The 17,919-nt window shown below is 32.4% G+C and overlaps 1 protein-coding gene and 1 non-coding gene across 5 annotated transcripts in view; one reads left to right on the top strand and one right to left on the bottom strand.

Moving 5' to 3' along the window:
• The window catches only part of Atg16 (Autophagy-related 16), a 538,761-nt gene that overhangs the window by 342,747 nt on the left and 178,095 nt on the right, over positions 1-17,919 (bottom strand). The gene's annotated exons all lie outside the window — the stretch shown is intronic.
• On the top strand, positions 10,814-10,920 carry LOC143196750 (U6 spliceosomal RNA). The gene has a single exon (XR_013005818.1). It is a non-coding gene; the product is annotated as a U6 spliceosomal RNA (small nuclear RNA).

The following is a 17,919-nucleotide window of genomic DNA, read 5'->3' as shown; positions in this document are numbered from 1 at the left end:
TATACATTTTTGCTGGTTAGAAATTAACAAATCAAAACTTCACCGATGAAATTACGACTTTATCCTGCGGCCAAAATAGCAAATTTTCAAGTCACTGTAATTTCCTCAAAATAAGCCACAATGTATAAGATGAATGTCCAAATGTGTTGAAATAAAAATTACTGGAAGAAGATTCTGACAATAATGGTCCCTTTCAGGTCGATTTTTTTTCTCATTCCAGTATGACCAGCTAGAACCAATTCGTCTTTTGCTGACGTCGCTTCGGGTTCAGGACAGAAAGGCCCTGGGGTACGACTGGGATTGTCGTAATTGGTTTAGCTAGCGGGGTTTGTGGATGGGTAGGAATTTTATCACATTGTTATCGTATTTTAAGGCGCCTAAGGAGAACCTTCCAATGAGCACGTTCGTGAAACTTTTCATATTTGATATAAATCGATATATTGATATAAATATATATATATATATATATATATATATATATATAAATATATATATATATATATATATATAAATATATATATATATATATATATATATATATAAATATATATATATATATATATATATATAAATATATATATATATATATATATATATATATATATATATATATATATATATATATATATATATATAAATATATATATATATATATATATATAAATATATATATATATATATATATATATATAATATATATATATATATATATATATATATATATATATATATATTATATATTATATATTTAATTATATAAAAAAAGCGACAACAAAACTACTGTTGTAAGGTCTATAAATTCTTTTTTTCTACTCCAAAATTACGGATATACGTATCATATATTACGAAACTCTTTTTACCATTAATGATCTCGTATCCAGTATATTAAAGCGGTAGTTTGTGCTGTTATTAAAATTAGACGGTGCCTGTAAATCAACCGGGCTTTTTATTGACTCCCACTAAAGATATAAACATATTTGCGATAAAGTAATTATCTTTTATGGTTGAGCACATAAAGACGCTATTAATATACTAATCCGGTATGTATCATCTATAATGTTAAATTGATTGAGAGCGGCGCTAATCTGATTCCCGAGCTGCTGAAAAAGGAATATTATTATCCGCCTGTAGCCTGATCAACTCTCTTTAATGTTGGAGCGCGCTAAAAACGGAAAGGGTCAATAGACTGTTCGTAGATTTTTAGGAAAATATCAAAGCTATCACATATAATAAGTAGAGTTGTTAATGGAGCGACCTCTTTTCCATCAATACCATCCGGTTTATTTGTTGGCCGATTCTACTAATGTCAGTCAAGAGCTGTGGTTTTCGATTATGAAGGACATAATTGGAATCGGCAATAGCTATCAATAAATTTCAATTTGGATCTATGCGGTCATCTGTGTAAGACGAAATATGGGTCAGTGTTGCCTAAAATGTCATATATTTAAAAAAAAAAATGATTTGCGATATTCGAAGTTCGAGTTGAAGTCGTCATTTATCGTTTACATGTACAAAATGAGAATATCAATTGGATTATTTCGATTATTGAATTAATCAGGTAATTAAAATATATCTAATCAATAATATTTTTCTCTCCATTTTCTATTTTTTCCTCTATTCATTTTTTTTTCTTCCATTTTTCTCTCCAGTATCCAAACGGAGCTTGACTAGAAAATTTCATATTTACTTTTCTTACTTGTATATTTTTTATTCAAAATAAATTGAACTAATGAATTGAGTATCCCACGCTATCCGCCGTATTTACCAGTAATACCTGGTTCTGACTATATCTTGTTACCGTTAATAATTCACTACCTAACATTTCGTTCCTTAAGAAGCAAAAAAAAGGATCAGTTCTCAGATTCAGCAAACGTAAAAAGTGCAAAATAACCTTAAAAAATAGGGAACTCAAAATAATGAACAGGAATTTGATGTATTAAGGCAAAATATTTGTCCACATTTCCTCATCATTTCTTTTTAGGTGGTGACGTGTATATTAGTGAAATAACATACCAGAAATAATTTTCTTTACAATAAATCATGTGATCTCCGCGTAAGAGAGCAGTAAAGAATGGACACAGAATTGGAGAAACTGTTAGGTTAAGATTATTTCCACACCCCAAATACAAAATTCGCAAAACTAAATAGCAGACTCGTCCCAGTAGGTTTCCCCATATAAAACCCCCTATTTTGGCAAGCATTTTAATGTATCTCTTATAGTTTCCGAGATATATTCTCTTTCGACGGTCGAATTTCTTGTACACCAAAAGCTCACCAAGAACTCTTCATTTCTCGAAGAACCAATTCCTATCCATTAAAAGCCTCAGGGATGGATAAAAAAGAACATTGATACAACAAAGATAGAGATAGAAAGAGTTACACAGTTATTGAAAACGAAAAGTGGATTTACTATGAAAATACCACCGCAAAAAAATAGTGGGAATGCCCTAGACACGTTTCCACATCCATGACGAAACCATTCATAACGCGAATGTCCTGTTGTATGACTAAATAGGCATGGACAAGTACGCTAAAACAATGAAACAGGATGAAACTTGTAGGTTTGAGCCGGATATTTAAAAATACGGAAGAAATATCAAGAGAAAGTAATTTTGTTCCTTCAAACCATCTTGAAACGCTAAGGTGGGACATCCCACACATCTATATCACTATATTGTTCATCCTATGCCGACAATGGATGACGGTTTAAACAACACTTTCGTTCTTTTGAACATCCGGAATCTGGATCGGTTCTTGCAATGCCTACAAAGAAGTCTAATTTTATAGAGGTGTAATCCGCATGTTACCCGGAAGATGGGTCAAGGTTGTGGATAATGACGGACAGCATTTCATCGAACAAATAAGTAATAGTTTTTGAGTAATAAAGCTTTAAAACTTAAAAAATACGGCGGTTTCCAATTTGTACACTCAATAATCATCAATACTGAAAAATGAAACGGAAATTCAAAAATGTTTTTGTTTGGGCTTTCAACAAAGCGTTTTTGAATTGTGAGAAGAGCCAGCAGCCAGAGGGAGCTAAATCTGCTAAATTGGTTGAATTTGAAATAATCCTTTAAAATTACTTAAATACTCAAAAATAAATTACTCATAATTAATTATGCAGCAGCAATTAGGCAAATCGGATATGTTTCATAAATGTTTATATCGAGTTAACCAAAAAATTATAATAATAATCTGAATCTAGTATACCAATCTTCGCACTTAACATATGTCTCATCTATAGAGCCAATATGAGCCATAAAATACCTAAATCATAAATAAATAATTAATCAAGTTTAATCGAAGTCAATTATAGATTTTAATAGTTTTAAATCATTAAGTCGAGTCATAATCGAATGTGTTTTTGTACCTTTGTTAAAAAAAATAGTGCCGAATTTTAATTCTATTATTAGGAAAAGATAATGCCCAACAAACTTACTGAACAAACTATATATTTCTTTTATATTTCCTCTTTATATTTTAATTTAAGAAAGTGATGTAAGAAACTTATACTCTACCACATATTTATTAATTTCAACACAATTATTGGTTTGATTTCAATCCAAAGAATTGAAAAAGGTCCAAAGCAAACGAAACCGTCATGATAGTGGATTGATTGTTAATGTTTTACGACCATAAAAATCTACATGGCAACAGCTGTCTTACTTGATCATTTAATTCATCAGCCGACACTGACATATTTCCCATTACAACTTTAGTATATCCTATAACCACCTATGCTATATAATGCAACTAAGAAGATTTTCAATTTTAACAAGTATACAAGAATATAAATAGACTTATAGACGATTTCAGAGACATGTCGTTTATTTCGACGTAAAAATAAAATTCTGCTAGAAAAACCAAGTACTTAATAATAGCTGTTTTATTTGACATTAAAATTTATAAAGCAATCTCAATAAATTCAAAGTTTACGGTAATTCGAGCGATGAATATTTGATGTATATACTCTGCCAATATGAAATAAACATATAAGTTGGTATCCTTGAGCTCCTTAAAATTAAAATTTAAAATTCAATACTAATAATAAGCCGATCTATGTTTCATGCAAAACAGTTATATATCAGCTCTAGCCGATTCTAGTTAACCCACTACAAAATGTGAAATGTATTGCCTATCCAAGCGGCTGGAAATTAAATGCAAAGCAGGACCAATAATGATATCAGTAAAATAATTAATTAGGCATACACCGATAGTACAAATACGAGCAAAAGCATGAGAACTAACTGTAATAGATTATTTATATCAAGAATCCGGTACAGTGCCTAAAACAGAGCATGTTTTAACTATTCTAATCTGGAGATTGGTACACACTAATGAGTTATACAGGATGTATCACGAAGAATGGTGAATATTTTAGCGTGTCTCATTCAAAAAAGGCAATGAGGCGTATAAAATAAGACAAGTCATTAAAATGTTAACGATTTAATTGTTAAAAGAAAATATAACGGTCACAGATTAACAAGTAATTAGTATTATTTTATGTTTTCTATAGTAAGACATTGGGAAACAATAACCGACATTAATAATGGGATTTGAAGGCGTTGAAAATCGTTCTTAACGTTCTTAACCATAACCAACTAGATGAATTATAGTTATAAACAGTTTGGAATGTGCTAATTGATTGTTTACGAATTTGACAGTATTTTAGGAAAACCCAGGAATATAAAAATCGAAACGTCATTTTCGTGTATCTGTTTTTTATTGGAGTAACTTCTTCCTGGTCTGAACAAGTTTGTTTATGCCGGTTAATTGAACGAATTCAAATAAGAACAGACTTATTACTTTAAAAAGGAGCAGATGTTTGTTTCGGAGAAATAATAGTAGGCCACATTTACCGACTAGGAAATAACACCCACAATTATTCAATAATTTCAAGACTCCATTTTACCAACCAGAGTTTATTTGGTCTAAGCCTACTACTTAACTATGTTATACTTGGGTATTAACACCCCATTTAAGATGAGTGATACTCGAACTCGATAGAAAAATCGTCTCGTCGCTTTGACCATTTGGTAAAAAGGTGTTAATTAGAAAGCATTAAAATTGTAGCAATACTTATGATTAAATTTCTTCAAAAATATAACTATCTTTCTAAAATGTCTTCTGGTAACAAACTGCCATGAAAAGCAATTATCATGTTGATACCTGACCTGACTTGATGACAATCCTGCAGAACTAGTCGAATCGCTGCTGCCTGCAATATCAAAAATATTTGAGAAATTAATATTTAAACGTGTTAAACATTTTATAATAATACTAGATTTCCAGTTTCGGTTTTCAAATCACAACTCAGCAATCGATCAAGTGCACAGAGTAACTGCAGTTATTGAAAATGCATTTGAGGTAAAGAAATACTGCCCTGTAACATTTTTGCACGTCTCACAAGCTAAGATGAGCAAATTGTTACCGCGTAACCATTGTCAACTGCTGGAGACATATTTTTTCAGAAGAAAATTTAGAGTATCGTACGAAATGGCCTTCTCGATATTTAAAACTATTTCGGCTAGAGTTCCACAAAGTAGCGTCTTAGGAGATCTCCTGTATATGCTCTACACTGCTGATATCTCAACAACAAAAGAAACACTACTTGGAACCTTTGCTGACGACACGATTATTATGGCAAATGACATATATCTGCCTAGGGCAGTTGAAAAAGTACAAGTGGCAGTCAATAAAATCTACAAATGGACAAATGATTGGAAAAGTAAACTAAATAGCTCCATATCTGTTCATGTTAATTTTGCATTGCGGCGAAATAATAAAAATTTGGATGGCCGATTCCTCAAGCAGAATCAGCAAATACCTCGGGATCCATCTTGACTGTAGATTAAATTGGAAACATCATGTTAGGCAAAAAGCAAATCAAATTACAATCAAAATAAGACAATTATATTGGTTAGTCGGAAGATACTATACATACTCTAGAATTTGATCTAAAATCGAAGGTTGCACTAAAAATACAATACAATACAATTTAAATACCTCGGCATCCAACTTGACGGTAGATTAAATTGGAAACATCATGTTAGACAAAAAGCAGAACACATTAAAAAGAAGATTGCTAAATCATACTAACATGGATGCAATACAACTACTGGATAACGCGCTTATAACGATATAAGAATATTGAAGCGAACCAAACTATACGAACTTGTATAAAGTGTATACCTTTAGCGTAAACTATAGTTTAAGTTATTATAATTGTATAATTGAGGAATACAGATTGATGTATTTATATCGGGCTCGTCTTGCTTTAATCTTGCTTAATTAATCCAAGTACAAATGAAATGTAGTAATAAATTAATTTATAATTAAGATTGTACTAAGCCTATCTAATACAGATGTATCAAAAAATATATATTTCAAACCTTTTTCCGAATAATAAATTTTATTAGTTTAATTATATCATAAATCCACACAAAAATGTTTCCAGCTTTATACCTCAGTTAACAACACAAAATGTTAAATAAAACCTTTGCCGTTGCAAGCACTAACATTTCCAAGATTCCGTTTGAAATGCTCAGTATAATCAAACCAATTAATGGTCGCCTCATAGAATACTGCATGTTCGAAATCGATCTGGAGCTTCAAATTGGGACCATTTTTGGTCATCTGAGCATTAATAGTAGCACTGTATAAAATAAATTTAACCAACGAGCCGTTAGATAAATGCGACAATATTTCTATAAATAGGTTAGGACGTTGGTCTTTCGATTGATAAATGTTTATTTGGAGCGTTAAACAACTTCCTACTGGCCCATTTGAACGGTGGTAAACTGGTATCAATTAATGTCCAATGGGTCATTCGACGCAAAATGGAAATATTACATTGAAATTTATGTCTATGTAAGTTTGATAAATATAATAGGTACTTGGTTTAAACTGAGTCTACCTACATGAATTAAAATATTGCCTTATAAATAAATTATAAGGTTAGTAAGAAATAATGCGATATTATTTTGGAAGTGTATTAGTAATACTGTAGTAACAAACTAGCGAATTTCAACCCACCTAGAAAACTAAGGAAGGTGAAGGTTTTGATTTATGCTCGGTGAAAGTTTCTCCCTAAGAGACTTAGAACACGATAACAATTTAATAAAATCGCTACCCGTCCCCAAACCCCGGAAGATACCCAATTACGACAATCCCAGTCGTAACCCAGAATCTCTATCGCCCGCAAAACACTTCTCTATCCCGAACCCGGCGCGACATTAACAAACGACCATTTGATTCTAGCTGGTCAATCTGGAATAAAGAAAAACAGAACAAGGTCCTGAGAAGTATCATAGATGCACCCAGATACTACAGTATTGGTTACTTACTCCAAAATCTTCATATAACGGCTGTTACTTAGAAAATAAAGAGAATTGAGAGGAGATATGAGGACAGACTTCATTCTTATGCCAATATCACAGTAATACAACTCTTGGATAACACCAGAACAAGACACAAATTCAAACGAATCAAATCATTTGATCTTATGTATTGTAGTGTAGTGAGGTGCATTTAAAAGAAAATCAAACAATGTTAAGACATAAACACTATTACACAAAGAGACTAAGATAGGGCCGATCCTAGACTTATTTTTTTTTAAATATCTTGACTCTTTTTAACTTATTCCATTAAGTATTCTTCATTTATTGATTTCCCTGATTGACTTTACTATAGCATTTAAATTAAACTGGCTTAAATAGATATATAACTTTGCACGCATTTTTCCTACAGCGATATAAAATAAATGAAATAAAATACTTTAAGTCATAATTCTATAGCAGGATGACGCTAAAATGAATATTCTTAAATATTATTCCTAGTGGCAATGGTCGGAAGTTTGTACTTTATCACTTCTAATTAACAATCAGATTAAGCTCAATTGGTAACCCCTTGGCATCGGTAATTCTCCTTGTACCATTCGATTAGATCTGAAATTAATCTTCAACTTTATCGGAAGACGCTCCTTACACCAGGGGGCCCTAATAAATTAAGACATTTTTCCGAACGGAAGAGTCTCCATAAAACGTAGCAATAAAAACCCTTTATTAGGTTTACTCGCCCTAAGACATGAAAAATCGATCGGCCTATTCGGAACGATATTACATCGAGTTTTTCTGGTTAAAAATGGAAACTTTTAGATTGTAGATTTCGAGAAGAGCAACAATGGCTTTTCTACGATACTCGATACGAAAAAAGATTGTACATTGATGGTGGATAAAATAATCATTACTTAGTACTAATAAACTGTATTCATTTAATACTTTTAAAAAATAAGATTTAATGTATTAATTGCTATTGCACCAACGTTGAATAAATAGAAATGAATATAACGGTGAGAAACAGTTCCAATTTGTTTTTGAATCAACTTATATCATGTTTTCCTTAGCAAAAAACTGAAAAATATTAACTTGTGCAGATTTGATTCCACAAACAATGATATTGCGTAAAGTATGAGATTTGTGTAACGTATAGGAAATATTGGCGTTAGTGACGCTGAGTAGCTGAGTAGAAGAGAACAACAGCATATGAGACTCAAGACATACGACATCCGCAGTCTCAGCGACAGATTCACATAGAGTCATGGGAGCAACGCGCACAGATTTAAGTTCTTCGCAGCAACAAACCACCAGGCATTAAGAAAAGGTAGAAAAATTGGAGCCATCTTTTTAGATGTTTCCAAAGCTTTCGATCAAGTATAGCACAACGGTCAAATATTCAAAGCGAAACAGCTTGGTCTACCGAATGACCTAATCTCCCTGATTAATTCATACTTGGGAGGTAGATCCTTTCAAGTGAGGCTCGGTGACGCAGTCTCCTCTCGAAAACAGATCTCCACAGGAGTCCCACAATGTGCTCCATTAGCACCTGCTCTGTTTAAACTTTACATGGCTGATTTCCCACTCCACAAACATTCCCACACAGCATTATATGCATATGATACAGCTTACTTCACAACCGATTATAGCCCTGACGCTATTCGCGACAGACTTCAAGCCCAACTGAACTAGGCATTGCGTGGTACAAATTCTGGCGGCTGCAGATAAACCCAGGCTGTTCTGTTTCACAGCAAGAAGGAGTTCCGCGCTTATCGCCTCCAAATCGAAAAAGACCATAAATCATGGCTCCAGAAAGTATCATACCTCGGTCTCAAGTTCGACCGCAGATTCCAATGGTCAGCCCAAATCGAACACGTTCTCTGCAAAGATAATGGCATGCGCAGTCTATTCTTCCCACTCCTTTGGAGAAAAAGTACACTCTCAATCCCCTAGAAAGTGACTCTGTATAAAATGCTAGTCCGTCCAGTCTTTCTCTACGGAGTACAGGTATGTCTTTGAGAAACAACTTGAACTACTCCAAGTGTTTCAATTCAAAAATCTACGCGCGTTACTTAATGCCCCATGGTTTATGAGGGACGTCAACACTCACTTCGAATCAGGCATCCAGTTCGAGAAGAGTTTCACGAACATGCTCGGTGTAAGGTTCTCCCTAAGCGCCTTAGAACACGATAACAACTTAATAAAATATCTATCTACCCATCTACAAACTTCGGTATATAACGAACTACGACAATTCCAGACGTAACCCGGAGTCTCTGTCGTCCGCAAATCACTTCACAATGCTGAACCCGAAGCGACATCAGCAAAAGACCATTTGGTAACAGTAACAAATAGGTTAGAAGATGGACACAACAGTTTTGGCGTTTTGCAAAGTATGTAAATGCAGGACTTCTTTGTTTCCTCCAATGCTCCATTCTCCACAGAACAACTATTAGTAACCATTAATTTCAGTATAATTCAATATTTGAGGAGTAATGTGTATTTTGATTTTGTACCGCATAAATATCTATGCGGAAAGTTTCACTTCACTATTTTTAGTTTTGAAATCATGCTCTAGCTGAGTAAATGTGTCTTAAGAAGTCTTTGTGTTTTAAAAGAGGCGATTTTGATTTGTAAGTCAAGAAATGAACAACATATAAAATATACCGATAAAAAATTGTGAATTGGCTTGACTTTAGTTATATGTGATACAAGAAAATAAATTGAATCCGGATGGAAATTATTTTTCCCAGGTCATTTTAAGTAAAATGTTTTATCTTCTCATCCTAATAATTCTATAATTTAAAGAGTAGTTCATATAAAATAATGTGTACCGGGATTTTTTTAAAATAATTTTCGATATTAAAGCCGTACTGTAAAATGGAACTTGAATGTCTGGTGGATCATATTTCTATCGTGGCACAAACTGTTCTCTAGCAATTAAGTGACGAATTCAGAGCCAGTTTTCACTGTTATTTCATCGTCTTTTTTTCTCGATACCGATTCAAAACCACGATTTTTAAAAAAGCGACTTGTCTTCTAACTGAATACTGACCTTGTTACCGAAACCAGACCTCGTAGCTGGAGCATAATTCGCCCATTTACGGCTGCGACCGCAAAATTAGTAACACACAAAATGGCGCATCGAAAAATCGAATTTTGTCCGCCGCAAAACCCGAACCCAAACGACCGTTTATCCGGGTCGTTGGGTGCGAAATTGGGTTTCACCGACGGCATTCCATCGTTCGGCTAATTCCTTTCTAGCAAGAAGTCTACGATTCTGTCGTATGACACAAATAAATACAACTGAGTAAGGTAGATTGGGTACGGCTGTGGCTAATTTCATTCATCAGCCATCACTTTCTTAGAAAGGTGCTTTTTTTGTGCACATTTATATAACACTATGTATAAGACTTATGAAATATTAGTGAAACATTTAAAACGAACCTTTCCTTCTACTTTAAAAACAATTTTATTGAGTACTCGCTTCGGCGGTACATATACTGAAATTGAAACGATACAGAGAAGATTAGCATGGCCTCTGTGCAAGGATGACACGCAAAATCGTGAAGCGTTCCACATTTTTATATCAGGCGCTGATAAGAAGCAAATTGGATTATTTGAAGCCAGTGTTATATTACCGCGCCACCTTCATACGTGAAGAAATTGGATCCCATACAAAACGCCGCTATTAGAATCATATTGGAAGCATTCCGCACTAGTCCGGTTGAATGTTTGCAGTGCGAAGCAGATATTTCATCACTCGATTCACGGCGAGAGCTCCTGCTACTAAACTATGCAAGCTCCCTCAAATTCCGTCCAGAGTTGGAACAGTTCAATACCTTTTTACTACTTAAGACAAACTGGAACAATAAAAGGAAGAGGCACTTATGCCCCTCATTAATCTTCCAGAGGATATGTAAACGATTAATGATTGTGATCCCAGATGCAAAATGTAGAATCACTAATATACCACCATAGCAGTTCTCAAAAATACACATAGACCTCTCTATGAAGGTTCTGAATAAGGAAACAAATAGTTCTTCTACAATAAAAAGTTTCGTTAAACAGATAATCGAAGAGAACTATTCAAATCATTTTATCATCTACATGGATGGTTCAAAACATGAGAACGTTGTGGGTGCTGCTTATACATCTAGTCCACTCGAGAGACACTTTTGGCTTCCGTCATTGACTAACATTTCTACCGCGGAGCTTCTGGCTATATATATGGCCCTTCTGCCTTGGAAGAATCACAGATTAGCGAATCCATAATAGTAGTATCGGATTCTATGAGTTCCCTGGAGAGTTTAAGATCGGCAAGGACAGTCCACCCTCTGGTCACATACATCAGAGAGATACCGACAAAGTTACAATTTAAGAGTGTAAGAATAACATACCTCTGGGTCCCCTCCCATAAAGTAATATCTGGAAATGAAAGAGCCGGCCATCTGGCAAGTAGGGAAGAGGAGTCGATCAAGTCAAACGAACTGTTTAGCAAAAAAGATGCCAAAGTCTATATGAAGGGTCTAAATAGGCAATTGACCCAATTGGAATGGGACCTTCTCATAAAAACAATAAATTATGGGAAGTTAAGAGGATATTTTATCAATCTATAGATCATAATAGTATCAGTCAAGTCAAGCGTCCTTGCACGACTGCGAAAGGGGCACTGTAAACTAACACATGAATATTTGTTGAAGGGACAGAGCCCGCCCTTACGTGATTTATGCCAGATTCAACTTAGCGTCAGACACATCCTAGTGAACTGCCAAAAATATGATGATTTGAGGAGACAACTTGAGATGCCGACAACACTGGAACAATTGGTACAACCTGAGCAACTGAATCTGCTGATTGACTATCTAAAGACCATAGACCTACTTCAACACTTGTAACATACATTTATTATTGTGTAATTGAAAAATTTTATTGTATATATTCTACTGTTTACAATCTATTGTGTAGTATTTTAAGCTGTTAATGTTCATATAATGTATTGTAATTCACCCTAAATAGCCCAAGAGGCTGACGGGCCAATAGGTCTTCTCAGATAAGTACATAGTTTTAAATTACTATAACTAATAATAAAAATAATCTAATAATGTATAACTAATTAGACATATATATTATAAATAGCTGAATGAACACTATTAATGTTACAATCAGTCAAGTAAGGTAGCTGAATTTTAAATCTTATATCTTTTTAAATGTTTATACCCCATATTATTTAAGGCTCCATGGTATCTAATATTATCATGATACTGCCTTAATCTAACAGCATTAATTAATTATGCAAATATTATCTACAGTAAATAAAAACAGTCTGAATATTACAATTAGTCAAAAGGCTGAAAGTGCCTTCCTTCAAGAAAAAAAATTGCAGAAAAAATGTTTGTAGGTAACAACACAAAATATTAAAAGCTCAAGATATTTTAGCTGATAGTAAAACAAATAAAAAAGTAGCTACTAGTTAAACTTATTAGAGTTTTGATAAATGTAATGCTACTTTCAGACTATGCCCCAAAAACACACTCATCTGTAAAAAAGTCCCCGTGGTAGTGTAAAATATTCCACGTACAAAGTAGTGACGGTTAGAAAGCGGGAACAAAAATGTATTAACTTTTAAATCTTAAAAAGTAATGTAAACCTCCATAAAAGGACGGTTCTACCTAAGTAGAATGTAGACGTTTCGTTGAAACAAGAAAATGTTTTATTTCATGTCAGAACATCATGCCTGAAGCTATAATATAACTAAAAATGATACTCAATAAGCTACACAAGAGACTGAGAGTATTACTGTTAGATGCTGTTCCTATCAATATTGTGTTACGTCGACAAAAACAGAAAATTAATTATACAACTTGAGGGTAGAAGTAGAATCAACGAAATACGTGGGTATGCATCTTGATGCAAGATTAAATTGAAAATATGAGGTTACCCAAAAAGCTGAGCAGATAAGACTCAAAATTGGACAACAGTATTGGTTAGTCGGCATATACTTTCAAACTGACCTCAAATCAAAGAAATTGATTCCGCTGTCAATAAAAAAGCGCATTTGGACTTTTGTGGTTGTACTAATTCATTAGATCGAGTAGTAATCGAACGCTGCCAAAACAAAACGCTCCGATTATTTACGAGTGTTTATCACTACGTAACCAACAAAAAACTACACGATGACCTATAAACCAAATTAATTCACGAAGTTATCCAATATTTCGCCGTGAAATATGAAATAAGTTTACTAAATCACACCAAGGTGATGCAATACTGGACAACGCGCAGAAAACAGAAGCGAACCAAACGACACCAATTTGTTTAAAGTTTTTAAGCGTGGATGCAGAAATAAAAACAAATTAATTAATTTAATTAAATAATAATCACTAAATATAATATAAATCTAGATTATATTTCCTATATTGTAATCAATGAATATTCATTTCTTTGTGTTTGTGTTTTATTACATATTCCTTTTTTATATAATGTATCATAATTGTTAAGTAAACTATATATTCAGTAAAATAACAGGCACTCGAAATCTCACCTACAATTTTAGACCGTCTGATATATGCAATTAATACAAAATTAAACTTCCATAACAGTTTATATAATTACAATCGATATTGTATCCAAAACCTTACATATATCTAGTTCCTACAGGAACCTTCTTGAATTCTACATATATATAATACGTGGCATTTTTCTGATATGTACTGGTTAAATAAAAGAATAATCTTATGTCAATTACGGTATCTCAACTAATAAACGATAATTAACATTTAAAAAAATTCTTAGCTATGTATTGATAGAATTTAGATTATTTCTACGTGATCTGTATAATTAAATTCCTTAATAGAAACCATTGACAAATCATTGTCTTGTTTTTGATAATCATAGATTTATTTGCAGTTAATCATAATTTTGTGCTTTTTGAAGACCCATATTAAGATTACTTTGGATATTTTTTAAAAAACCTGAAATTTAAAAATCGGGGTTATTGGGTGCAAAATTGGGTTCCGTCTGCGGCATTCTATCCATCCGTTAATTTCTCTCCAACGAGATCGGGCCCGTGGACTTGTCGTGTGACACTAACAAGAATAACTAACTAATAGTGCAATGTTTTATTTCGCAGTCGTTTCATTTTATGTACTTTTGCATTCTCGCTCTCACTATTCAACAAGCTCTCGAACGTGCTGTACACTGTGTAGCTATTTCACCGTCCCATTTATCGAATAATTAAGCACTATGCGAGCGAGTGCAATTTATTATTATAATTTACGTAATTTTAGACCTAATTAATGTGAAATAATGATAAGAAGTATTTTTAGCTCATATTCTCTTCTTTGATTTCTACAGGATATCTGACCTGATGTTTGGTACACAGCGCTCCATTTTAGACGATGTTAAGTCTAATAATCATCATCATATTTTAGATTTTCTTTGTTTCATTTCAAATCGTTTTCTTTTTGTTTTAATGTGGTAATTAAACATATTGTACTCTACGTCATTCTGTAGTTTTGATTAACATCTTAAGATTAACAACTTAGTCTAATATTCAACTAGTATAAGTTAAAATCATCTTGAATTCTAAAATAATTTGTAAAAGTAGTAGATTAAATGTATGAATTAAATGTATGGTTAATATAACTGTTTGGTTAATATTGTGTTTCCAATATTGCTTGTAAATATTGAAACTGTATTTTTACAGAAATAAATATAACGTTTTTCAATTCGAATTTTAGTCACCAACATTAAATATATATGTTAACAGAAACGAGATAGTACTAGAAAATATTAAGACAAACTGATGATTACGATGAGACCCGTCTACCTCATGGACTATTTAGGATCTACTGTACATCTATAAAGCAGATTAATGCAGGGGCCATAGACATATTTGTTCTATATAGGACATATAAAAACCTATATCTAAAATTTTATTAAGGTAGGAGTATCAATATATAAAAACACTAATCCGCCTAATATGGTAAAAGCACACAATATGATTAGAAACTATAAAATATAAAATATATAAACGGAAAAAACAAAGGAAATATATGGCAAAAGACACAGTACACTAACAATAATATGTCTGAAAGAGGTTGAAAGGAGACCTTGACAACAATATGTAAGAAGGTGTCAAAGGATATCCCGCGCAATAAATGACCCCATAGGAGACACCATATGAGAGGGTAGATAAAAGTGAAAGTAGTGAGGACATGTGAAGGTGACAAAAGAGATATTATAAACACAGCTAGTATTACAGAATTATAAGGATGAAGTGAGGAATGAAAATGGTAGCCTACATATGGAGGTTTCATTTAGACTCCAATAATGAAAACAGTAGAAAATATATCTAGCTATAATACATAACAAAGTTGGGTCTACAGTCTATATACAGTATAATATACAACCATAACCGCATGGTGTGGGCTGAGAAATAAAAAAAATATTTACATAGGAATGGAAGACACACCAAAATTAAAAATAAATATTGAATAGCAATAATGTTCCATAAGCATGTACACTGAAACTCTCAATACAATAAACTATTATATAAAATTAAATTAATTATATAAAGTTAAATTACATTGGGAATAATATATTACAAAGCTGATCAAAATATGAAATGCCAAGAGCCAAAATCAAAAAGAAAATGTAACAAAGCAATGTTAATTGGGAGAAACGAAAATTTCATATAAAGCAGATAAATAGTTTAGAGTTAAGAAATTACGAACTAATAATTATATATTAATATATAAAAAGTACATAGTCACATAAAAATAAAGCTGACTGCCCGCCTGTGACAAAAAAACGATTAACTAGAGAAAAATTAAAGGAAAGTATTAACAAATAAAAAATATTCTAATACCAATTCGATGATAAACACAAAATGACTGCTCGCAATCATAAGATAGAATATATAGATCAAGTAATACCTATAATTGTTTTAATACCTATATATATTTTTGTTCACTACTATAATCTCAATATAAAAAATATTGAAAGCATATCTATATTTAAGTAAAGTAGGGCACTTTTTTATAGAACAATCGGTAACACACGACTTTAGTACTTCAGAAAAAAACGGAGCGCTAAAAATAGAATTACCGTAATTATCTCTCTATTAGAAACCAATAAAACATTTACCAGTTCGAAAGAAAGGTGTCAGCATTACATTAACCGGCAAAAAAATCAGATCCATTAACCTCTATCTGCGTGCCAAAGGTGATCTTACAATTAACACCTACATTAACAGTATAATTTTATTATAATTGAAATGGCTTTAAGCTTACTAAGTAACATCTATATAACTCTAATTTAATCTTGGTTCTAAGGTTAAAGGCCAACGAGGCGTGGCCGCGACGATATTTTCGCTAATACCTCATGCAGAGATGATAGTTACCGTATTATATCTCAATATGGTTAAATGAAACTTTTTATTGGCATTTTATTAACAGAATTGGGTATCATTAAAAGAATTAAATGTATATTGGATCCGCCGCAAAAAGCCTTACTACCCGAGAATTAATAATGTATGCCGTTCTGATCGGATCAATTTATTTCAGCTTTATCGACATGTAAACGGAGTGAAAAGGTTACAGACTTATAGAGTTATCCTGAACCGCTTATTACAATCCTTAATAATTTTACGTTATTATTTGTCATTTCGATAAAGGCACGAGACAAAAACCTTTTCAGTATATCTATTTTTTAAGTATTAAGTATTGCTATAGTAGCGTGTAAAAAAGTAGTATATTGAAAATTAAATTGAAAAACTGTATCGTTAAAAATATTTTCTATTAGCTTTGTTGTGCTAGATGTACTTTCAAGTGAAAGCTGAAATTTCATTCGGATTATATGCAAGCATAACTCTTTAGCCTTAAAAAAACAGGTTACAAAGAAGCCTCCTTCCAATGCCTGTTTATCGTTTTCAAACTAGTGATATCCCACCTAATGTAATAAATAATTCTTAAAGAATTTAATACTCATAAAGTTTCTATTGGACAACTCCATCAATTCTATTTCATCGGTGAACTTAATTTATACCGACTTATAAATAAAATAAAATACCAATTATATGAACTAAAAATAGAATAGAAATAGAATTAAAGATAATTTAGAAACTAATTTAGTTTTATTTTGTTATATTTGACCGTCAGCTTTTTGCAAGGTTTAAAAGTCTGTTTTGTTCATTAGTTGTTAAAATATAGCCCGAGTGTTCTTAAGAATGTCACCGGAATATCAATCAATTTTGTGTGATGATAGACACTCAGCTAGGTAGTCTTCAAGGTTTAGTTTAGTTCTTATTTTATTGTAGGAATACAAGTCATTCTGCGCAAGCAGATGGTAGATTGCCATCCAACAGCGTGAGCTTGCAGTGGCCCGATCCGAAGTTACTTGTATTTAATTTTAAATTCTAGAACACAGACCACAGATAGTGTTCTCAATTTGCTTACTACATCAACTTCGAAAGATTACTGAATATAGAGAATATGTGTTCAAGATTGTTAAGTTATTTATAATTTTTATTTTGGAAATCATGCGATATTTCTCCTTTGAACAGTCGGAAATAGTAATGTAA

Source organism: Rhynchophorus ferrugineus, unplaced genomic scaffold (assembly GCF_030347505.1).
Source record: "Rhynchophorus ferrugineus isolate W39M unplaced genomic scaffold, kcgeb_rfMv2 rfM4, whole genome shotgun sequence".
Lineage (NCBI taxonomy): Eukaryota > Metazoa > Arthropoda > Insecta > Coleoptera > Curculionidae > Rhynchophorus > Rhynchophorus ferrugineus.
The sequence above is the reverse complement of the archived record's forward strand: the minus strand, read 5'-3'. Positions and strand labels throughout refer to the sequence as shown.